The sequence below is a fragment of the Ambystoma mexicanum genome, chromosome 8 (genome assembly GCF_040938575.1).
Source record: "Ambystoma mexicanum isolate Mex_15411 chromosome 8, UKY_AmexF1_1, whole genome shotgun sequence".
Lineage (NCBI taxonomy): Eukaryota > Metazoa > Chordata > Amphibia > Caudata > Ambystomatidae > Ambystoma > Ambystoma mexicanum.
The window spans coordinates 1,324,792,473-1,324,817,745 of NC_090929.1; positions in this window are offsets into that span (position 1 = coordinate 1,324,792,473).

Below are 25,273 nucleotides of genomic sequence, written 5' to 3' on the forward strand. Positions count from 1 at the left end.
TTGCTGGGGGGTGCACTAATGCATGGATGAATGTGTAATTCAATTTGGTATGTATTTTCCCCCTAATTACCCGGAATCCAATACAATTTTGAACCCTGTACCCTCTACCCGGTGTTCCTGCTTCCTGTACCTATTCAAGCAATGTTCCCTAACCCTCTTTCCCCGCTGGGGTTGCAGATGCCTGTGTAAGCCACAAACTTGCAGGCGCCAAAACCCTAGAGGGGGTGGTTGGTTTGTGCCACTCCTAAGCCTGGACTACAGAAGGCCATGACAATGATGTCCAAGTTTGTTTGGATTGTGTATGTGTTCATGCAGGTAGTACATTTTCGTGCATTCCCTACTTTCATGTGTCATTCCTCCTCCCCTCTCCTGCCACTCATTCCAGTTATCCAGTGTGCCAACACATGTCCCGACTGCATATCCCTGACCCTCCTTCCCCACCGGGGTCTCAGGGGCCTGTGTGAGTTTGACCTTGCAGGCACCCGGGACACGGCCGGGGTGGTTGTTTCGTGACACTCCCGCGCCTGTACACGGGACCTGTGACAGTACACATCCGTTCATGGTGCATCATTCTATGTTATGTACCACACATAGTTCACATCCTGTTGTGACATTGTTTTACTGTGCTTCCTTGGTTGTTGCTTCATTGTGGTAGCACTTGGCCTTTGTGAGGTACTGCTACGTCAAGTCATCTACTGGAGGGTGTTCTGGTTCGTTTGTATGCCTTGGATTTTGTGATTTTGGAAATGAGTGTGGATTCTGAGGGTGCAGGCACCTTTTTACACACAAGGTGGGAGATGGTGACGAAGGGAAAAGGTGATCCTGTGGCCAGGTGGAATTGAGGGTTGAAGGCTCCATGACCCAGGTGCAGTTGTTCAGTGGGTCATGGTCATTTGTGAGGGAGGGGGGGTTGTTGGTGATAGTTGCCTTGCCCTGCAGTGTGATGGGAACCCTGACATTGTAATGGTGGTATCCTATATACATGTTGTGTTCTGCTGATCAATGCCTGTTCATGTGTTGTGTTTACCTTTCAGGTGCGAGGGGATAGTTGTGGTTTGACATGCTGGGGTGTACACATGGTGAATGTTCACATGTGATGTGTAGAGAACACTGATGGTCACTTGATTGCACATGCATATGTTGAGTGCATGTCCTTGCTGACCCACACATTTGCACTCTGATGCACTACATGTACTACCACCCTTGCATATCCTTGTGTACACTGTTTGCCTTCTGGTGCCCACTGTGTCCCTGCAGCACATGTTCTGTGAGCAATTATGGATCCTGTACATGCCTAATTTGCTTTTTGATGTGGTCTGTCGCTTAGATGTGATGCTCAGGGTGTGCATGACACACAATGGCTGTTCAGTGTGCTGTGCGCTGAGCAGTGTGTTGCAGGAGTAGGACACAGCACACAGAAGCTGCAGTGTTGATTTTGCAATGCACAATGTGCATGTAGACATGCATTCATTGTTATGCTACATCTACAACTCTTGTAATGCATTTGGAAATGACTTATTTTGGGTGGGAGGTTGTTGGTCAGTCATTTCATCTGATTCCAGCTCAGGCATCATTGTCTGATGCCACTGTACATTTTGGACATGGCAATGTGTACCTTATTGTTACTGTGTTGGTGTATGGGTATTGCTTGCCATGTCATGTTGTGGTTTGGGAGGGTTTGAGTGACATAACAGTGATGGCCATGGCCTGTTTTGCAGGTGTGTGTGATTCACACCTTGCATGTCAGGGTCATCCGCTTCTCAAAGCAACTAGCTGGAGGTAGATCTCTCTCCGCGGCAGGGCCCTCCCTCTGGAACAGCCTTCCTGCCTCACTGGAACTTGAGGAGAACCATCTCTGGTTCGGGAAGCACCTCAAGACCTTCCTCTTTGCTTCTGCTTTCTCTCTGGCTCTCACTTGCTAAATTCTTCACTGGAACTGCAATGGATCTGCAACTGGGCCACTCTCACCGACCTCGGTCCCTGGCCCAGCCACTCTCCACTTGCACTGCCTCCCTGGCAACCCCTGCGCTGCGGTACTGTCTCTCTATCCCTACAGCCCCCCCTTCCCAGCACTAGTCTGCACTTACCTTTGCAGTTGCCACCAGCTGGCCTATGTATTTGTTTCTTGGTCTTCTTACCCTGTACTGCACTTACCCCCCCTCCCCTTCTCCTTGCACTTTTCCCTTCCCCCTACCCCTGCACTATCTAAATGACACCTGGCCTAGTAGTACCGTTGTCTGTCTTCCCTTGTTCCCCCCTCCCTGCCTCATCGCACCTTGAAATACTTGCGTATAGGCCATATCATGTCATGTCATGTGTGCCTTTTGGTCACACAGGATAGCCTGTGTTTAAGTAGCTAGGGATGCAGACAATGTGGCACTTCCATGGCAACTATCTCAGGGTGGTAGGGTTGTGACAGTTGACTGTCTCTTTGTCATCATCGATTGTCACCTGGTATGTGCCAGGCCTGTGTGCACTCCGCAGGGGTGGGAGTTTAGGTGAAAAATGTGGCCACAAGCTGGGTCCGGGCTTCCTCGGCACATGCCCTGTCCCCTCCCATGGGCAGCGCCTGTGCCTGTGGTTGGGGATGTGGGGGCACCACCATGTCCACCGGGACGCCCTGCCGTGTTGCAACATTGTGCAGGACACATCGCTGCCACAATGATCCTGCACACTACTGGTGGTGCATAGAGTAGCTGCCCGCCAGAGCGGTCAAGGGAGCGGAAACGTGACTTGAGCACTCCGAATGTGCGCTCCACTATGGCCCTGGTTGCAATATGGGCGGCGTTTTATCTTACCTGGGGTGGTGTGGTGGGGTTCCGGATTGGCATCATCATGTGGTTGCTCAGAGGGTAGGCACTGTCCCCTGGGGAGGTGTAAATGGTTGTGATTATTGGGGTTTGTTTATTTGTGTGTGTGAAATGCATGCATGTGCAAGGGCATTTGTACTCACCTAGGAGCCATGTGTCGCCATGCTGTCCAGCTTCCAGGGCCCGGCTCAGGGCGGACATTCTGTATATGAAACTGTCATGGGTGGAGCCAGGGTAGTTTGCATAGACAGAGGTGATGATTCCCTTTGCATCGCATACCACCTGTACATTGATGGAATGCCAGTGCTTGCGGTTTCGGTAGATGTGCTCAGTGGCTCTAGGTGGACGTAGGGCCACATGGTGCAATCTATGGCACTGAGCACTTTGGGGAAGTGTGCCACCCTGAAAAAATCCAGGACAACGGCCTGCCTTTCTGCGGGTGTTCTGGGCATGTATATGTGCCTGCGGACTGAGGGGCGCGCTGTCATGATTGCCAGTACCTGGTGTAGGCAGCGTGACTGCGTGGCCTGAGAGACCCCCCCCCCACTATGGCAGTAGTCCGCTGAAATGACCCAGTGGCCAAAAAATGCAGGACATTGAGCAGCTTCTCCAAGGGGCTCAATGCTTGGGAGCAAAGGTTGGGTGATGTAAGGTCATCTTCCCACTCCCTGACCAGGTCTAGGATGATGTGGGGTGGAAACCTATACCTGCCATAGACCTGGTTGTCAGGCATCCCAAAAAGGCTTGTCCGTGGTGCGTAAATGCGTGCCCTGGCTATTCTCCTCCTCCTGCGGTGTCCCACGATCAGTGCTGCGACAAATGGGGCATTCATCGTAGCTGTATATACGTGTTTGTTGTTTGCGTGCACTTCTATACTGTGCGCAGGGACGCTGCCGCCTGCCTTCGTGTGGCGGACGCGTTGACGCCTGTGTGCGTCTTTTGCCGTGCGCGGGTTTCCCATATTCGAATCCATGAATACAGGTTGTTTGCATGCGTGTGGGCATTCCGTGTAGTACTTCCCCAGTTACGCCTTCTTTTTCACGCGTTATTCCCCATTCTGCGTGTTACGCCCACTGTTCCGCCCACTTTGGTTGTGTGAGCTGCGCTATGTGCGCTTTTGCTGTGCGCGTAGCGCACGCCGTGTATGCCTGCGTGTGCCATGGCTGGATTGGCCGCACGGACAGCGGGAAACACGCGCAGCCTCTTCCTTGAATCGCACACGTGCGCTGCGTTTCTCGCGCTTGCGCTACCTTGCGCCTGCTTGCGCTGGGATTTTCGGCGCACGTTTGCTCCATGAATCGACCCCAATGAATCTCCAATCAGCATATGGGAAAAAAGTGCAGACGCACAAGCCTTTACACTACTCTTTCCTACTGGAAAAGGTGGAAGGTTTAATGAAAGATGCACACAAATAACAGTATCAGAATACCACTCTTTATTAATGTATTCTGAAGACACCAGATTCAGACAAAATGTTGAATACATATTCCACCTCCTCTTTGAAAGTGAACTTGCAACTCTATGTTACGGAGTTGCACACACATTGAAAACAGGTCCCAATTTTTTAAACATGTCTGCTATGCAGCTACTTCAAAAGGTGCAAGAGAAAAATTAGGTTTTACAGTGAAGTATTACAAATCTCTTGCCAAACATGGGTGGCACGAAGGAATACTGGTTCAGACATCACAAAGATGTACGGTATATGCTATGCAACCTTGGCCCACCCACATGTTTTGTCACTTTAAGTTGTGCAGAGTATGCATGGGAAGACTTGCATGATTTCCTATGCATAGCAAACAAAAATAAAGCAGGGATAGACATGAAAACACCAGGTGAACTCTGCTCTCTTGACATTGTAAATGTGTCATGGTACTTCCATCACCGCTTTTGCCATGCTGCACGTCACCTATAATAAAATTCCTCACCTCGGACAACTTCAACAGTTCTTTTGGAGACAAGAATATCAATCAAGAAGAACACCACACATCCACATGCGTTTGTGGATTAAAGATGCTCATAAATTTGGTCAGGACAGTGATGCCACTGTTTTGCAGTTCATTCACAAATATGTCACTTGCGAAATCCCATGAGAAAGCGCACATAGTGACCTATATGCACACATTTTGCGGTTTCAAAGACAGAAATGTGGCAAGTTTTGTAAGCGCATTTATAAAAATAAAGGCAAATACTAAACCAAATGCTGCTTTGGTTTCCCTAGACCAGTTTCAGAAAAAAAGACAAATCAACAGCTTCAGTTCTTCTGTTAGACCCAGTGTGAAAGGCAAATCGCCTGGGAATACATACTGCATTAAAAGAACTGAAGCATCAAAGTACATCAATGATTACAATGCAATCGTTTACTCCTGTGGAATGCAAACATAGATGTGCAGTACATTGCAGACAGTTCCACTGCAGTTACATGATATATCACAGCCTACTTAACCAAAGCTGAGAAAACAGAGCTGAAATACCTCTGGGATGACATATCATCTGACAAAACTCTGTCACAAACATTATACAGCTTTGGCATAAAAATGCTCTCCCATTGCAAATGTGGCTGATACGAACTGCAGACCGTTTAACCGGCACGGCCTTGTATGGGAAATCTGCAAACATAGTCTGGCTAAGCTTTGGTCCTGCTGCATCCAGAAAAAGAGTTCTCAAATCATACCAAGACATAGAAACAATAGCCAAAGCGATCTCAACAGCCATGACATTTTGAAAAACCATTTATTGGACACATACTACACATACTACCCAAACAGGAGTACTGCTTTGGAAACCATGCGTCTATACCACATATCCCAAAACTTCTCATACAATAACGATATTAAACCAGATGAGAAAAAAGGTAAATACATAGTCAAATACTGAGAAGGCAATCTGGTTAAACTTACCTTGGGTGCAGCCCGATTCATCATATGAAGCTATCAATAAAAAGTCCTCAACATAGTGAACTTTACTACGTGTCCCTACTGCAACTTTTCAAACCATGGAGAAAAAAAGATGTATTGGACACCCATGCCTCCTATTCAGATGCTTTCAATGCGATTCAAAGGACTATAATAGATGTAAACTTCCTGAGAGCAGTCAACCTTCACTTACAGAAAGCCAGGAACCACTTGGAGAGCTACTCATAGTAAATGAGGCAGACTTAGCCATGACTAAAGTATAAAACACATTGTGTCAATGTGAGGAATCTGAAGAAGAATGTGCTCTACTGAAATCACAACTGAATGATGAACAGCGTAACATTTTCCTAGAAGTAACTAAAGAAATTGAACATGGTGTACAGCACGAAACTCAAACTTGTACCTGTCAAAACTAAACAAACTGGACACTGTATGTAAGTGATGAAGCTGGTTCAGGCAAAACATTCTTAATAAATATCAGCAGCAAGTTCCTCCAACAATTGACAAACAACAAGCTTTCAGCTATTGTAACGGCCCCCACAGGTATAGCTCCCTACAACATAGGTGGTGATACTCCTTCCAACAGAACACCAAAACAAATTAGACTACTACAAGCTTTCAATAGAAGCTGCTATGGAGCTAGGCAGAGTTTTGAAACAAATGAAAATGCTCCTTATAGATGAGGTGAGCATGGTCTACAACCTAATATTGGCTTTGAGTCACCTCAGATTGCAAGAGGTCCTTCAAATGGACTACAAAGAACTCTTTGGATGAAAACACGTTATTGTTTTCGGATATCTTCTTGAATTAACACCAGTGAAAGGTGAACCTATTTTTAAAACCATAGGACTCAAACTGTGCCGTAACACACTTGGCGGCATAGGAAATGTAAATCTCTGGCACCATTTCCAATACAGAGAACAGACTGAAAACATGGGTTAGTCTGCAGACCTCACCTATGCTAACATTTTGAAAAGCATTCGAATTGGTGTGCTTGTTAAGGAAGCACAGTCTGTCTTTAATAGCAGACGCATCAATGAGCTATACAAACATAGCACATCTGCTACTGGTGTCATGGAAAAATTATCACACAACAATGTAAAATGGTTGTCCTTAATGCCAACCCTATCAAACTGTGCACAATTCAATGAGACAATGTTGAAAATAAAATGCAACCATTAGTGCAAATTTACTCCACAGACAAACTGGACGTGCACGGTATGACATTAACTATGTGTCAACAACCACATCATGACTATATAGCTTAGAAAACTCTATCTCCAACACAGCTGTTTTGGAGAAAATGTTAATACTTTGTTTAAACTGTAGAGTAATGCTAAAGCGTAACATTGACCGATTCCTTCTTTTCAAAGACATGTATGTACGCAGAGAAGAGATTTCTCTGTCTCTTGCATACACGTTACTATTCATAAATCGCAAGGTCTATCCCTAGATCAAGCATTGATTGACATTGGCAGGACAGTCTTTAAAGAAGGCATGAGTTACATAGCACTGTCATGCCTACATACACTTAAGGACTATTTATAGTCACTTTTGATGCAAGCAAAGTCAAGGCTGACATTCCTTGCATTGTACAGTACAACAGACTACGTGCACTCTACACATCCCATCACAAAATGTACCCTGTTCCTCAAAAAGGCAAACGTTGCAAAGAAAACTAGTGCAAACACAAAGTATACGTGATCTCCCAACAGTACCACCAAAGAAATTGAAAGCAGTTGCTAGTCCATAAATTACCACAACCACAGACAGATGTACTGAAAAGGTAAATGCATACCCAACTGCACAAACAAAGAGAAGTACATCTTCACAAAAAGCACATGGACTTTCATTAAATGACTCAAACACAGAACTGCCTGGTCCATTCAAATTTTCCAACACAATTGGTGTAAATTTCTATGCAAATGTAGCAATAAATGTTCTTTTCCGATTGCCAACCAATTGTTGAAAACATTTACTTAAACAGCGGTTACCAGTTGTGTTTGCAAATGCGACTCCTTCATAGAAATGCAACAAACAATTCTGACAATACTGACAGAGTCTTAGAAATAAGGCAGGAATTGTACTACTGTGCGGTAATGGTGAGATTCACTATAAACACATGAGAAGATCCACAAGAAGTTCTAATGTTCTTACTGCAAGTATTGGAAAGCAAAAGCATACCTACAAATTAAATCTTCCAGATTTCATACATGTGGAAACATACACGCACTCTCTGCAGCCATATGGCACAGGAACAAGTCCTAATGAGTGCTTTGTGTATGTAGCTGTGCTGTAGAGGTACAGTCAGACATCCTCACTCGAAGCTCCACCCTTATGTTGCCTATATGTTGGGAACCAGAGATGACGACATGTGCAGTCCCTGTCAGTATACCAATACCACAAAGAACCTTTGAGACAAGATACCAATTTGAGGAAACCCTACCTAAATTCACAGAGACATAGCATTCTTTTGGATGAGGTCATGGACAAAATGTGCATTTGAACAAAGAAAGGAGCCTGATGACGTCACATGAAATAGGAGTTGACATATCTAAATGTTGAATGAAGAGAAGAAACGTAACAGTATTCTTTAAGAATTAAACAACAGATGGTACAGATGAGCAACATTTCGGGCTCGAGATGAAGATGCTCATGCTAAGGAAATGCTGGAAAATATGTAAATCAGTTTACACATGTACAGTGCTGAAACAAAAGTAGGGAAAAGTATTCATAAGGCTTGCTACGTAGTTTATTAGATTGTGGCTATGTGCCAACGTATATACATAGAAAGGTATATAACCTGGATGTTCCACAACGCACTTTAGCAGGCCTGGATCTTCATGTACAAGAAAAAGACTTTCAAACGAGTGGCACATTTGGAAATTACTGATGGTAAGGCAAGTTTCAGAGAAGATGGGGCTGGCTCAGAACCATGGAAATAAGACCACAGCGAAACTGATGCCTGTCAAAAAGGCTAAAACGAATGTGAGATAGGAACACGGTTCTGTTTGAAGCAGCAGGAAAAAACTCAAAATGTTTCTAAAGTTCATCATTTAATAGGATTAAATACTGCAAAAGGCTTGAAAAGAGTGGTCCTCATGTTACATTAGGGAGGGATCAAAATAGCTTGGGTCAGGCTATACCGAAAACTAAAAGACAGAGTGAAGCTACACTCCCTTTATTTCCTAGCCAAATTCAACAGTAACAAAGCCAAGTTCAAAAGCCTACTTGTCTGATGGACTGAAGGAGTGTTGCCGGATAGTGGGTTAAGGAGAGGCACAATCACGCCGTGCTTCCATGCACCTGGGATGGTAGCCTGTGTGCTGCTAGCGTGTGGAAGATTATAGAGGGGTACAAGGGTGCCAAACCAATCATAGTGGGGTGTGTAATGAAGAGCCCTACAGTTTGACGTACCAATTGATTGTTGTGTATTCAGTGATGACAATGAATACCAGCTATTGGGGGTGAGTTCTGATGCCCATCTTACTTAGGTACCCAATCATAACCAGCGGCTATATAGAACATATACATAGATGTTCACTGAGAGCCAACCGGGGGTACTCATACGCTTTTTGGTTTGTCACATAGTATGACATCAGCAGTGACACAGTTTTGCTATAAAATAATTGTTTTTTGTTTGAGATCGAGCTGTGCGGTGTGGGAAGATGCCTGTTTGTACTCCCTGTTTTAGACAATTGATATTAAAACAGAAGCACACTTTGCCAAACTTCCGGAGTCATTTTGATTATTGATGTTTGAGTAACCTCTGCATCCCCATCTGCCTCTGAGTATTGCTACCTCATCTCAAAGGGCTCTTGGGAGTAAGAGTTCCATACCTAACTGTGAATCCATTCCATTTCAGCAGCTGGTACAACATGCAATTCATGGCATACAATGTACTATTTGCAATTCAGACAATCGTACCACCTAACAGATACAGTCACATAACCAACATGTAATAGGAATGTTTTTATGATATACTGCAGGTGGTACCAAAAATAACTGCAAGCTTACTCACTTCACACATGGGCAAGTATCACTTGGCAAGAAAACCTTCATAACAGTGGGCATAATCTACCACACCGGCACCACAACCACTCCAGGTCACTATACTGCACACATTAAAAAAAGAAATGAGGGTGGTTTGAAAACAATGATACTTCCATTACTCTGAAGCAGAGATTACCAGCAACTCCTGCAAATGCCTAGTTAATATTCTTGAAACCAAAATGTACTAACTGATCTACAAAAGTAGCATAGCCTACTGTCCAATACCCACCAACAGATATGTAACTGCAAATGAAAAATAACCTTCTGCCCTGTGAAGCTGGAACAATTTAGCATACACCAACTGGCCCATGAGGACATCAGTTGAGCTGCTAAACAGTTTTTTCACCCAATGACCCAATGATTATAGTCACAGAAACAACAACTGTGGAACGGAGACACTAATATTGTTTCATCCATAGTACCTAAAAAGAAAAGTACTGAGTATGAGGGTCTACAAACTGTCCTCAATGACCTGTAAAACGACCAACTATTAGATGAAGGAAACAGCTGTCTAACAATGCCCATACCACAGCAATAAATACTCAACTGCATGTAACTACACCCATAATACTGCAAAGGCACTTCATAATAGTGGAAAATGGAAATCTGCCAATAAGAATGAAGGTGCTTGAAGACATCCGCTGCAAAACTGAGACACTGTAAGCAGTTAGAATTTGCCAACTGGTATCTAACTGCAACCATAATATTGCAATAGTACTTCCCATTACTACACAATTTAAATTCCAACAGCAAAAATGAAAGTTCTTCTGAGGAAACCCGTCAACACTTATTAAGTTTAAACAACCAGAATACACCAAATGGTATCTTACTACACCAGCAGTATAGCAATATTACTTCCAGTGGTCAAACTGCCAAAATCAACCTTCAGCAATCAAAATGCTACAAACATACCCTCAACAACTTTCAAATTACCAACAGTTAGAATACACCAAGAGGTATCTAACTGCCGGCACAATCCTGCAATATTTGTTTGCAATAGTACAGTACTTAGAAAACATCAACAGCATAACCGGATACTGCTAAAAAGAGAAAACAGATAAATAGCCAACTGGTATCTAACTGCAACCATGGTACCACCACTTCCAGAAAAGCATACACCATTTCAATTCCTCCTACTGCAACACTGCTATAACAGCAAGACCACATAGATGTGCACCTCAAACATTCCTGTAAGTACTGCACGTGCCAATGAAACAGAGTGTGCCACATAACATCAAATTAATGTAGAAGTTCTTTTTAAATCCTGCATGTTTTTTTTTCTCCCACAGACCCAATGATTATGAAAACAAACACAGGAACTCAGCACATTGCACAGTGTACTTGATTAAAGCTTAGTACTTGTAATTTACTAATTATGAGGGTCCACAAAGTACATACATGTCTGAAAATGAATGCAATACGACATTGTGAAGTACCTTCCCTAACATGTTATTTTTTTATCAAAGAGAATGAAACAAAGATGTCTCCTCTATTTCCACATTCAATAAAGACAACATGTGCCCACATTGCCACAATATCCAAATCTGCTATTGCCACTTCAAAGGTATTCTATCACTGAGTTAAAAAAAAGGTGTACAGTGCCTCAACAATATATACAGTGAGTATACACTTTTTGGTTCATGCTTCTTTGTAATCAGCAAATATCATTTCTATACACATATTTGTGCAATCCATATGCCAGTGTCACATTCTTGAGTGTATGACCATATTATGCTGTGGTGATTGTGGCCAGGCCCTATACTCTTGGGTGTATGGCCTACGGTCTACGGCCTATGGCCTCCAGCCATGCACCCAAGAGTCTAGGGCCTGGCCACAACCACTGCAGCATAATACGGCCATGCACCGAAAAATCGGCTCAGTGACCACAACCCGTACACATAAGGCAGCCGCCAGAGGCCCTGTCCACTTCAGTTCACATACTATTACAGTACTTGCACCCACTGCACAGACTAACATAAACCTATGAATTGCGGGTCAGTCCAATAAGCCAGCTGCCACACACCCTGTGCACTTCTCTGCACATACTATTACAGTACTTCAAACAGCAGGCAGACTCTACGAGTCCAGGAGCTTGCCACAAGCACCACAGCATAATACAGCCTATACAGACATCCTCATATAATCTACATTCCACTCCCCTAGCCTAAGCCGCCTGAGGCCCTGTGTACCTCTCTACACATACTATTACAGTACTTCAACCAGTGGGCAGACTCTTGGGTGCATGGCTTTAAGAACCTAGTAGTTGGCCTCAACCACCACAGCATAATACAACCTATACAAGCATCCTCATATCATCTACATTCCACTCCCCTAGCCTAATTAAGCCTGCCTGCAGTCACCAGATAAGCTGCTTGCATGAGGACCTACCCGTTCCCATACTATTGTACTACTTGCACCCACTGCACAGATTCTCATACACACAAGTATCTTGCGGCAGTCCAATAGCCCACCTGCCACATACCCTATCCACTTCTGTACACGTACTATTACACTACTTCAACCAGTGGGCAGACTATTGCACCCAAGAGTCTAGTAGTTGGCCACAACCACCACAGCATAATACAGTCTATACAAACATCTCCAAATCATCTCCATTCCACTCCCCTACCCTAATAAAGCCTTCCTTCAGTCACCACATAAGCTGCTAGCCTGAGGACCTACCCGCGAACTGCTGCGGTTTACACGAACACCGTGGACACCACACAGTCTTCTTCCACCTAAACAAGTACATCATAGGAACCATCTTTGACTCCCCACCCTTTCCAGGCCCTCTACCCAACACCAGATGCCCCAAAACATGTTTTCGAGCCCTGTTCGGCTCCACGCTATCTACGAATATCCACGGATGCTACATGGTGGCCGTTTGTGAACAAATATGATACACATCACGCTTCCCTCTAGCCAATCAGCGGGTACATTGGGTGTCCCCGGACATCACGCAGTCCTCCGACCAATCGGAGTCCATTTCGCAAAGCGAACAGGGAAATGGGTCTGCGGAGTGGAGCCAAATATCACTAATTATTGTTTACCTACATTTTGCCTGTTTTAAATAACTACTGGACGGATTTTCAGCAAATTAGCACCCCAGTGACTGCACCACCTCCCCCATATGTCCCAGCAAGCTCCAATGGCGCGCCTGTAGGTTTATATGCTCCAACAAGTAAAGCTTCTGCCGCTGTAGGACCAACAACACAGGATATAGAAATATTAGTGACAAACACACAAGCAGAGGTATCCCAATTGCGGACACTGTTCGAAACAACCTTGCCACCACAGGGGGAGGAGACCCACAGTTGCTGCCCCCATCACAAAGTTCCACTGTGTTACCAGAGGATGAATGGACAACTGGGGATTTACTTTTCTGAATTGACAGCACACCAATTAAAAGAGTACAGGTGAAGCGAGAAGGACAAACAATAAGTGTGGGATATGACACAGTTGCATCTGAAAGGGAAGAGGAATGTTGGAGTGACTTTGACGAGTCAGACGAGGGAGTGGTGGGAGCAATACAGCAGGTACAGTGGGTAACTCAACAGTTGACAGAAGCAGGAGAAGAAGGGTGAGAAGGAAGGTTTTGCAACAGACTAGGGCGGATGGCAATAGCAAAAAAGAAAGGAGCGAAGGTAAGTAGAGGAAAGGTTAGGTCAAAATTGCAAATGCCTCTCATTCACAAAGGAGCAGGATGTCCCCATTATGTCCTTTGGGTGTTGATGGACAAAACTAACTTATTAAACGCGCTCCCTCCACTTTATGGGGGGGCGGGAACATTGATATACACATTCGAGAAAAACACAGCAGGAGTCCCCCTGACCATAGGGGATATCAAAAGCCTCCTGGTATCAGCAGTGGGTGATAAAGCAGACAGAGCGTGGGTGAAGGCGGAGTCCCCGGCAGTAACAATGGGCAATGATCGACATGATGGGGCATCTTTTAACAATGTAAGAGCACAATTAAGGGATGCACTGAGGAGGGCCGTCCCTGACACCCCAGATTTGCATTCTGTCATGAAGTGCACTATGGGGGATGAGGAAGAGGGTCTGTAGTTCATTTTTCAAATGCAGGATATGTGCGGGCAGAGACGGGTACAGTGTGGGACCAATCCACCTCCCTGTGCTATTTCATTATCAAAAAAGGCATCTGAAAGGAAGTACAAAAGGCCCATGATAAAGTTGCTGGGATGGAAGCCAAAGGATGGCCAGAAATTCAGAGCACCATAGTACACCAGTGCAGGAGGATCATAGAAAGGGAAAAAGAAATAGCCAAAAGAAGATTAGCAGACGAGACAAAGCTGGTACAGAGTACTTTGGTGGAGGTTGCAGCGTTAACAGCAGGACCGCCCATGGAACGGCAGGGGGAAGATGGGGAGAGAACAGTAGCATTACAGGTTATAATGGCAGCTACATGGGCAAACAATGGTCAGGAGCAATGGGGTTCAGAGGAGTAGTATGCAGGACCCCAGTGGCAAGGGAGGACCATAAGAGGAAGAGGTGGGGTACCGAGGGCAGCTCAGAGGAAGTTAGCGAGGGCAAGGGACTAGGGGAGTAGGACCGGGTGTATGTTGGTCATGTGGGAGATGGGGCCTCTTTGCGAGGGACTGTTGTGTCCGCCCTATTACTAACTACCAAAATGATCAAAGGAACAATAATGGAAACTAGTATGGGCACCCACACACAGGCATCCGGTATGGGCTACCTATGGGAGATTACGGACAGGAGGACCAGCAGGACAACGCACTTACACAAGGGCCCAACCTGAGTAGGTAACAACGACAAAAACTGCAGACATGTCTCACTCGTCAAATCCAGATGACACACACACACACAAACCCCTTTGCTAAAACCTTGAATGGCACGCCAGCACCATTTCAAGGATTTGTGTGCTCGACGACAACATTTTCTCCTGCCCCGGAACAGACACACACCCAGACTAGGACAGCCCAGAGAGAGCCTTTGCTTGTCCAATCCTATCAACTACCTTATGCCCAGATGAGGAACCATTGGTGGGGGCAGAGATAGGAAACAAACAGTTCATCTTTATTGTGGACTTGGGGGCAGAGGAATCATGTCTATGTGAAGGCAATTTTCCGCTGTTAGGCAAACATCTCGAGATGCAGGGATTCTCTGGGGCTGTGGTCATGGTTCCTTACACTGAGATTTGGTTGTAAGAGTGGGGGGAAGAATGGTACAAGTACACCTATTAGACCACAAAAACTCGCCTGTACATTTATTAGGAAGAGAACTCATCAGCAAACTCAACATGACCATTGCATTTACATACAAGGGTGTGGTGTGCTCCACACCAGGGATGTGCACCCTTAGAGCCACGTTATTGATACAGACATTAGGAAATGAAGCGACAGTGCGATGAATCCCTTTAAATGGGGATATGTTTATGTATGGCATAAAGGTGTTGATGAGAGTAGTGCCAGAAATAACACGAAAGGACTGGAGAGTACCCTCCGATTTTGCTTTCCTCCCAGTAGCTATCCCCAAAATACTATCTAGCACCGTCCTCTCACTAGATTTGAAAGGTGTGCAGGTGTCACAAAAACGTATAGTGGCAATTGGATTGGACATGCACGGGTGTGAATGGCATACAGTACCATGCATAGACACAAACATAGCCTTGTGAGATTTGATAGATGCCACTGATGGAAATATAATAATGGAAATATGCATGCCTTGTGATATAATGGTACAAAATAGGCAAGGGGCAAACCCCATCAAGGCTATTGTCAGTGCACCACCGTCATTTTGAAACCAAGACTTACAACAAGTGCCATCAAGCATATGGACCACAAACCCAAATGATGTTGTGTTGTTGAAAGAAGAGACCCAAGTTAAAATAAAAGTAAAATATTGAGCAGTACTGCCCAGAGTCAGACAATACCCCCTATCAAGGGAGGCGGAGAAGGAAATATAAGAAATGATAAACGCACTGCTGCAGCAGGGCATCATTGTCCCCTCCAATTCCTTTACTTTACACGATTTATATAGCACACTATGGACCCTAGGGCATAAAGGTGCAGACAGACACAGACATGTTACAAGACGAATGATAGCATCTTCATGGATGCTCTCTCCATAGGGTTTTTAGCTATGGAGTGGTTACATTTAAGCAAAGAGGAATGTTTTCAAATCTTTCTTAAAAGTCTGCAGTGAATTTTAGAGTCTTAATGAGGGAGGAAGCCGATTCCAAAGTTTTGGGGCAGTGAAGTGAAAAGCTCGTTTTTCGGTCTTTGAGTTTCTACTCCTTGGGATTATACAGAGATTCTGCCCCGATGATCACAGCTCTCTGCCACAAATGTTTTCCTTAATAACATTCAGCAGATAGGATGGCATGCTGGCCCGTCTGCATTTGAAGGTAATTGTTGGGATCCTATACTTAATATGTGCTTCAACACGAAGCCAGTGAAGTGATCGCCTAGCCTCTGTTACATGGTCTCTTCGGGTGAGCCCCCAAACTACTCTAACCGCCCTATTCTGCATTATTCGTCATATTTGGGCGTCTCCTTTTTTTAGACCCACTAATAGACTGCCACAATAGTCTATTTTTGCCCCAATAATGACTCTGGCAATTGTTTCTGAAGTTGCCTGTGAGATTGTGAAAACAAAAACAAAAATATCGAGACTGAGTACCCCAAAAGGAAATACACCGGACACGGGTTACAAAGGAACATACAAAGTACTTTTATTTATACTGAATTCAGTTACGAAGAACAGAACAAGATCAGATAGCTATCGGCCCTCAGTGCAACACAACAAACTCCAGCGTGGTTCAGTGTGTTCAGTGAGTGACGCTGTACATTAGAATGCATTGCTCTTTTATACCTTTCGTGAGCACAATGTCCAACCCTACTTCGGCTTAATATTCCCCTAATACATCACCGATCTAGGGTTCATGCCAAGTCTCGCATATCCACATGTAACTGGTTTGCTTTTAATACATATATCAACAAGCCTATACGCCAACTGTGTATTCCAGGATTTTCCATACAGGTCTTCTCAAACATTAATACAATGTAGTTAAACAAGTGTTTTATGTTCAGTATTTGAATACATTGTTCTTAACATATGCTCGTGGATTAGTTTCATTGCACAAGTTAATCCATTACACACAGGTCAATGAAGGACAAGGTCTCAGTTCACAACCTCAACAGGTGGCCTGCAGCGAAGTTACATATTAGCGACATGCAGAGGTCAAGACGGCCATGTTGTATTTTGGAATGACATCGTCCACCATTTTAACTCACACAGTGACTTTACAAAGCGAACCTAAAATGGCGGATTGACCTAAAATGGCAGCTTACATTGATTTTAAGGTCAGGACCTTGCAAAACGGATTTCTTCGCAAGCGACTTACAAACAACTTGGCGTAGGCCAATATACATATATTCATTGCAATAGGAGGCACAATATAATTTCTCTTTTGACAAACCCTCCTTTTGGCCGATGCCAAGTGCTAAACTACTTCTGATCTCCTTGCAAATAACTCCATACATCATCGCCCATGCACCCAGAATCGCTGTCGGACATATCTATTGCCATTAGATCATTCACTAGAATTTCTTTTAACACATATTCTTTGGATGTTTTATCTGGGGCATACACTTTATGTCCTATTGTACTTATTGCTTGTGCGCAACATCCCCCTAGCATCGAACATATACTAGGTAAACACTGAATACAGCAACAAAGAAACAACAGAATTCCCACAATAATCAGCAAGACCGAAAGTACCTTCCAACCCCAGACCGCAAGAAGTCCCAAAACCAAGCGCTAAGACCCCAGTTTCCTCGGGAACATGCACTTCTGAACTAAGGACATGCAGATTCTGTATTGCCTTGATGATAGTTGGGGAGGAATCTGGTCCGAAAACACAGCAAGCGGACCCCACTAATTTACACACTCCACCACGTTCAGCCAGAATGACATCTAATGCCATCTGGTTCTGAAGTGCTACTAGTCTTATCGCCTTCTGTTCTAATGTCATATTATAGAGTAAGTCCGTGGTCCGGTTGATGGTTCTCTGCAGTACTCTCACTAGTCTTCCGATATCTTCGGAATTCGCTATCTGCCCCCAAAATGGCACAACTGATTTTGCTATATCTCCCAAGACTTGTGCCGGAGTGTCACCATTTTCATCCCGCTGTGGACAAGCCTTTGAAATTTCTATTGTACTAGCTAAAAACACCCCAGGTAACAGGATCCCTAAATAACAGTTTCCCTGCCAATCCCTGGGCAACCATGGGAATGCTACATTACCACAGACAAAGTAGACAGGTTCGCCTACATACAAAGGTCTGTTTTCCCCATTCAAATTTGCAACGTTGGCACAACCTAGAAAATCTCCCATTGACTGCATACCATTCCTCTGTATGTAAAAAGAAACTGAATCGGGGCTATGGTTGACAGTACAAGAAGGAGGCATAGCATCCTTATTGCCTATCAGAGCCATCTTAAAGGAAATCAAAGATTGGAAAGGATGAGACAGTCTATCAGAAGGCTTAATAGAAGCAATGTTAGGTTTACTCCCGTTTGCGAAAAGTGAGCATCCCAGGGGAGTCAAACACGTTTCTCAAAACTATTCAAATTAGTGCCGTCAAAGTTCCCTGAGATGCTATCATTCCAACGGCCAAAGAACAGTGCTCTAAGAGAAGCATAACAAGCAGTTGTCAAAGGTAAAGGATGAATATACCAACCTAGCCCCTTATCCCCGTGTTGCAGTAAATGTGAGCAGACCCAACAGTTGGATTTATTAAAAATGGCATGCGTTGCATTCAGAATAAGTAGCAGAGTATTATTGTGGTACCTTTGTCTATGCTGAGAGTCCCTAGGGGACAGAGTATCCAAATGTACAAAGGGAGTAGGAACAGCAGGTACATTATCAGTAGGTTACAAGGATTCTAAAGGATGTGTTTCCTCTAGGTACCACAATCCTAAGGCAGTGACTATTATAAAACCAAATATCATTATAAAAACACAGCAATACGTTTTCGGGGCCCAGGTGCTTTGCCCATTGTCCCGGTTGGTCACACAATAATTTACAAGTCACATACGAGTGGTAGCGGTGGCAGGCATTGTATTCTTCAAACGGAAACCCCCAATGTTCGTTGCTGGCGACCTCCCGGCTGTGCGACTTCTTAGTCCTTCCACAACCATAGTCAACAGAATCCCCTTTCTCAAATTCGATGATCCTTTTCTTCTCCGAATGCACAGCCGAACCATGCTGTAAGTCTATCAGATGCACAGCAAAACCGTGCCGTAAGTCTATTTTCTTGGATGCAGATTGTGCCTTGCTTTTCCCGGTACTGATTGATCTGGAAACAATGTGTTGTCACTTCCCGTTGGAAGCAACGTATCAGAGACAAGTGAAGATGCCGAATTTGAAACAGCAGTTTCCGGATGCAAAACTTTTGGAGAGTGTGGAGACAAAATGGCTAAATTCCCAAGCCTCACAGGCTCAGAAAGATTCTCTGACACACTCTCGGTGCTATTTACTGCTTTGGGAACATTGGTTGCAGCGTTAGCGAGGGGTTCTGTTTCTTCTGCATCGTGTGGCACTGGGTGAGGAAGTTTCTTGACATGGGCCGTGTGGATCCAGTTCTTTTTACAGAAACCCGCACCGCTGTTTGGGTGACCAACAGGAATTGGAACTGGCCCCACCAGCGAGGTGCAAGGCAGGAAGAGCGCTCAAATGCCTTGATGAGCACCCAACTTTCAGGCCATATGCTGTGGCCCGGGCCCTCGTATCGCACAGGTAAAGCCATTCGTACCTGGTGATAAATCAAATACAGGTTTTTAGTCAACTGGCTGCAATAATCTGAAAGTAATACATTTTCAACATTTCTTAACAAGCTACATTTAGGAAGGTTCCAGATATTGGCAGGTCTCCCCTGGATAGAGCCCAGTCTTAGTTTGAGGGGTTGTACGCATGGATGACAACACGATCGGTAAGGCGTCCAGCCATTTTAACTTAGTGCCGGCACACGTCTTAGCAAGCTTGTTCTTGATGATACCGTTGTGTCTTTCCACTAGTCTGGTGCTCTGAGAATGTCTGGCCGAATGGAACCATTTGTCGATCTGTAATGCCGCGCATATCTGCAGAATTACAGCAGTGACAAAAGGTTGACCATTGCCCAACCAGATGACACTTGGTAGACCGAACCGTGGAAAATATTCCCTTAACATGGTTTTCGCAGTTGTCATGGCCGTAGCATCTTTAACAGGGAAAGCCTCACCCCATTTACTAAAAGCACAGATGACCACCAGCACATACCTTTTATTGTTGCATCGTTCCATTTCAATAAAATCAAAGCGGATAACTTCAAAGAGGACAAAGGGTGGCCCGAAACTTCCCCTTTGAGTTGCTGTTCCCTTTCCCATATTGTGTTGTAGGCAAATCATACAATCCTGGACATAGCTCTGGGCAATTTTTTAAATTTTGTCATTTGCCCAAACTTTCTCTAACATCTTTGTCATTTTCTGGGCACATACATGCGTAGGACCACGGGCGATTATGACCATCATCATTATATACGCGTCAGGGAGTAGCCATTTCCCTTCAACTATGTCCACCCAACACCCGTCAACATCAAGTTTCCCCAAGCCTTCAGCCCACCTCTTGGATTCTTCTAACGTGGCGTCAGCTTGGATATCCCATACAGAGCCAACACCCTCATCCATTGCACAAGCATTTACAGTCTCCCTTGAAATATACATCTCCGTAAGGGGATCGGTAGCAGTTTGTCTAGCTATCTGATCAGCGAAAGCATTCCCCTTTCCTGTGTCATCTGTAATCTTTCGATGTGCTGCACATTTCATAACGGTTAACTGAACAGGGAGCGCTTGCGCTAAGAGTAGTTGTACTATTAGGGAGCCATGTTGGATTTTAGTGGCATGTGAAGTTAGGAACCCTCTCTCTGACCAAAGTCTCCCAAAGTTGTGAACCACCCCAAAGGCATACTGACGATCAGTGTATATGTTTACTGCAAGCCCTTGGGAAAGTTCGCAAACTCGGGTCAATGCTATAATCTCTGCGACCTGCGCAGAGTTATACGTCATTCTCTTGGTTTCCACGACCGTGCTTAATGTGGTAATTGCATAAGCAGCTGTGGATGTACCATCCGGAAGTTTAAAGCAGGAGCCATCACAAAACAGCTCTCCTTGCGGATTATCCAAAGGAATGTCTTTCAAATGAATTCTACCCTTTGTCGCTTGTTCGGTAGTATACAGACAGTCATGTGACTCTTCATCGGCGCAAGTAGTATCTTGTGGGAAAGGTAGGAGTTCAGCCGGATTAAGAACACAATACCTCTTAATTTGAATGTGAGGAGCAAACAAGATCAATTCATATCTTGTCAACCGTTCAGAAGTGAGGTGTTGCGTTTGGGTTCGGTTCAGTAGAACATCTACAGAGTGAGGCACCATCAGGGTTAAATCATGGCCTAGGACAATTTCCTCACTCTGTTTTACAGACGCAGCAGCGACAGCTCGCAAACATCTTGGAAAAGCGCATGCTACAGGATCAAGGGCGGAAGAAAAGTAACTGCACAGCCTATTCTTCCCTCCATGTTTCTGCGTTAATACAGCCAAAGCACATCCATCACATTCATGCACAAACAACACAAAGGCCTTTTCATAGGTTGGTGTGCCCAAAACTGGTGCAGAGCATAATGCAGTCTTGAGCAAGTCAAATGATTGCTGGTGTTCCGTGTTCCACGGCAATGGTGAAGAAATGCCCTTCTTTGTCAAAGCCAACATCGGTTTGATCACTAGTGAAAAATGTGGGATCCACAGCCTACAGTAAGAAGCCCTACCTATCAGGGCTCTAACTTCCTTCTGTGTATTTGGGACAGACATGCCAGAAATGAGTTTTATTCTTTCAGGTGTCAATCTTCTTCCCTCCTTTGACAGGAGATGGACAAAATAGGCGACCTCCTGGCAACAATATTGCAACTTTTTAAGCGAAGCTTTGTGACCATGCTTAGCTAGATGAATAAGCAATAACACAGTGCCCTCCTTACAGGCGCTCTCAGAATCAGCAGCTAAAAGCAAGTCATCAACATATTGAAGCAATGTACAAGTAGAGGGCAATTCAAGGGTATCAAGTTGTTCTTTCAAAGCCCTACTATAGATGTTAGGACTCTCTGTACCCTTGAGGTGCACGAGTAAATGTGAACGAGCGTCCCTAAGGTGAACGCGAACAAGTATCTACTATATACTTGTGTATAGGAATACTAAAGAAAGCATTCTTTAGATCCACAACACTAAAGTAAGTAGCTGTAGCTGGAATCATGGTTAATATCGTCGTCACATCAGGCAGAATTGGAAATTGCGGAGAGACAACCTTATTAATGGCACGTAAATCAATTATAAAACGGAATGGAATTGCATTATCGCCTTTTTTGTACACGGGTAAAATCGGACTATTGCACAAACTTCCTGAAATGTCTTCAATCACATACACAAAATCGTAAACAATGCATTTCAAAGCTTGCTCGCCCTCAACTGAAATCTTGTACTGGGGAATGCGTGGCAGCTCAATTCCATGTTTCAAAACTATCTTAACAGGCTCAATCTGTAAAACACTGACATCATTGTCGTCAACAGCCCATAAGCTCTGTGGTACATCAATGAATTCTGGCGGCAAAAGTGTAGTCAAGAATTGTGAGACAGAAAATTGCTTTGGTGAAATCGTCAAGCGCACTCCATCAGAGGAACAATACATTACTGCATTTATTCTTTTAACATGTTCAACCGCAGCAAATTCTCTCCGCAATTCGAAGTCAACAGAAATGGACAGTGGTCCGTAAAGGGACCCAAAGAAATGGGTACTGGCGAAGAAACCGGACAAACAACTGGCGTGCCAGAAAACCCTACAGAAACATTGGTTTGCCCTGACAGTGAAATGTTCGGAACCCGTGAATGATCAATGGAACACTTCTGTGCTCCAGTATCTATCAAAAACTGATGTTTCCTATTTCCCACCACCATTTCAACGTAGGGACCTTTCTGATTGACGGGAATATTTATAGGTTCCAGACCCTGCTTCAGGCAATGCTAACAAAACAGAATATCATCAAAAGGAAGCTCTTCAGACAGATATGCAGCGGAAGGATGATCACATATGTTCCTGGTGTCCACACTCGAAGGCTGATTATCCAGTGAAAAAGGTTGCTGAGGATCCTGTGCAGACTGACCTCTACCAGGGCCCCCTATACCCGGGCGGCCTCTGGATCGTCTACCCATATTCCCAGATGTGTTATTCGAACTCTGACGAAGAACGGGGCATTGAGCACGCCAATGACCCTCTTGTCGACAATAGGCACACTGCTTAATGTTCACAGGACCCAAGGGCACATTCCCTTGCGGGACATACTGACCTCTAATCTGAGAACTACCCCCTCTGGGGCCTCTAACAATTTGTTGTAATAGCACTTTAGTCTTTAAATCACCTTTTCGTTTTTTCAATTCTATCTTTTTCATTATTGACACAATTCTCGTAGTACTGAGCCATGTGCAGCACTTCTGATTGGGACTTCGCCTGCCATGCACTCTCAGAAGATATAATTTGTGACTGGATGTCAGGCAGCAATCCACGCACAAATTTGTCCACAAATAACCTTTTCCCAGACTCTGTGCCTAGGTCTTGTCCACTGAAATCCGAGAATACCTGTTCCAACCGATTAAAGAACTCGGTAGCACCCTCAGACTTTCCTTGGACACAGGGAGTAAGTTTGTCCCAAATAATTATTTTCTCTGGAGTTATGGTTTTTAATTTTGAAATAATTCTATCAGGCAAAGTCAGTATCATCTGGCGCGGTCTTTTACCAGCTGGCCTTTCTCCATCGAATCTAATTATGTTCGCCCATGTATCTCCCAACCCTGGTACGTCGTCTATAGTCCTAACTTGTTTCCACAAATCTACGGGCAGGAGTACAGGAAATAATAAATCAATATCTCCTAAGGTGAACACAGAGGACTGCAAGACAGACTCCATTTCTTTATAGAATCCTGTCGGATTTTTCCTAATATCAGGAATAGATTGTCCAATAGTATTCACTTCCTGTCTTGAGAACGGGACGTGGACAAACTGCGATACATAATGTGCAGGAATGTTCACAGTGACTATATTTCGTGCAGCATCGGCCACAATCTCGACCTTCGGGACGAATGTCGGAGGGACCTCTCTCATAGGCAACTGAGAAGTAGGTGACTCCGAACGCTTACTAAGCAACAGAGCTAAGTCGAGCACTAAAGCAGTCGAAGGAGTGTCAAGTGAAAAAGCTCTCTTATAAATGCCCAATAACTCTGTGGGACAACTGATCTTTCTTTTTACACAATCCTCCTGTAGGTACTCTATCATTACCTGTATCACTTTCGTCTGCATTTCTGGCGCATACTGACTATATGTGTCATATACCTCAACTGGAGTTATTCACATATCTGAAATCCATCTAAGCGCGTCCTTCGTACAAATTCGTGCTTCCTCAGATATCGATTTACGACAAGGAAGGAACCGTTTCTGTACATACATACTTTCCCCCTCGTCATCCTCATTCTGTAACCTTTCCAACTCCTTTCTATACCCAAATAACCTCTCGACATGCTCACTAACTTTCTTCACAGTGTCTCTTGAAAACACTAAAGTGTTTAGAACCCTTAACTCTTGCAGTAGATCTGTATTATTTAATTTGCCCCACATCACACATAAATGAATCCCTAAACCTTCAATAAAAACATTTTTCTAAGGAAAATTATCCATATTATAGAGTGTGGAAAACATTAGCACGATCATCCCTTTCCATACAATGCTTAGCCCATGCAATCACCTCATGTTTCTTCTCTGGTTTTGCGAGTGACAACCCTCGTCCCTGCACCTCGATCAACTACAAGTGGCTCAGGACCACTTGGAAGAGAGGGAACAGGCAAATTCAATGGAGGTACTGTCACTGATGTGATAAGAAGGGGTGGAGGAGCTGGAGGAAGAGGAACATTAGGAGGAGTAGGAACAATGGGAACAACAGCAGGTAGAGCAGTAATAGCAGGAGGAAGAGGCAAAGTAGCAGGAAGAGGAACATACGGAGGTGGCGCAGAGGCACCAGGCCTTTGTTCGTTTAACAATTTGTCAATAAATTCGTCAGAAACACGAAGGCATTTGGAAAGATAGATGTTCTGAATTTCAAGTGAGAAAGCCCTTTCCATATTCCTAGTCGATTCAGAATGTTTATCTTGGTCATACAATAACGCTTTTTCGGCGTTCGTCTTATGACGGCGCTCATGTTTCTCTCTACTTTTACGTTGCTGTAACGCTTCTTTTTTCCAATTCTGCTTACAGTACATAGCACATGCCGTTGACCTCTCCTGTGGTGCGGGACGGCTAAATTCCAATGATTGTCTATCGCTGCGGAACAACGCCCTAAAGCAGGTAGACAATTTCCCAGGCATGTCAAATTATTGCTGTTACCTGGTCAAT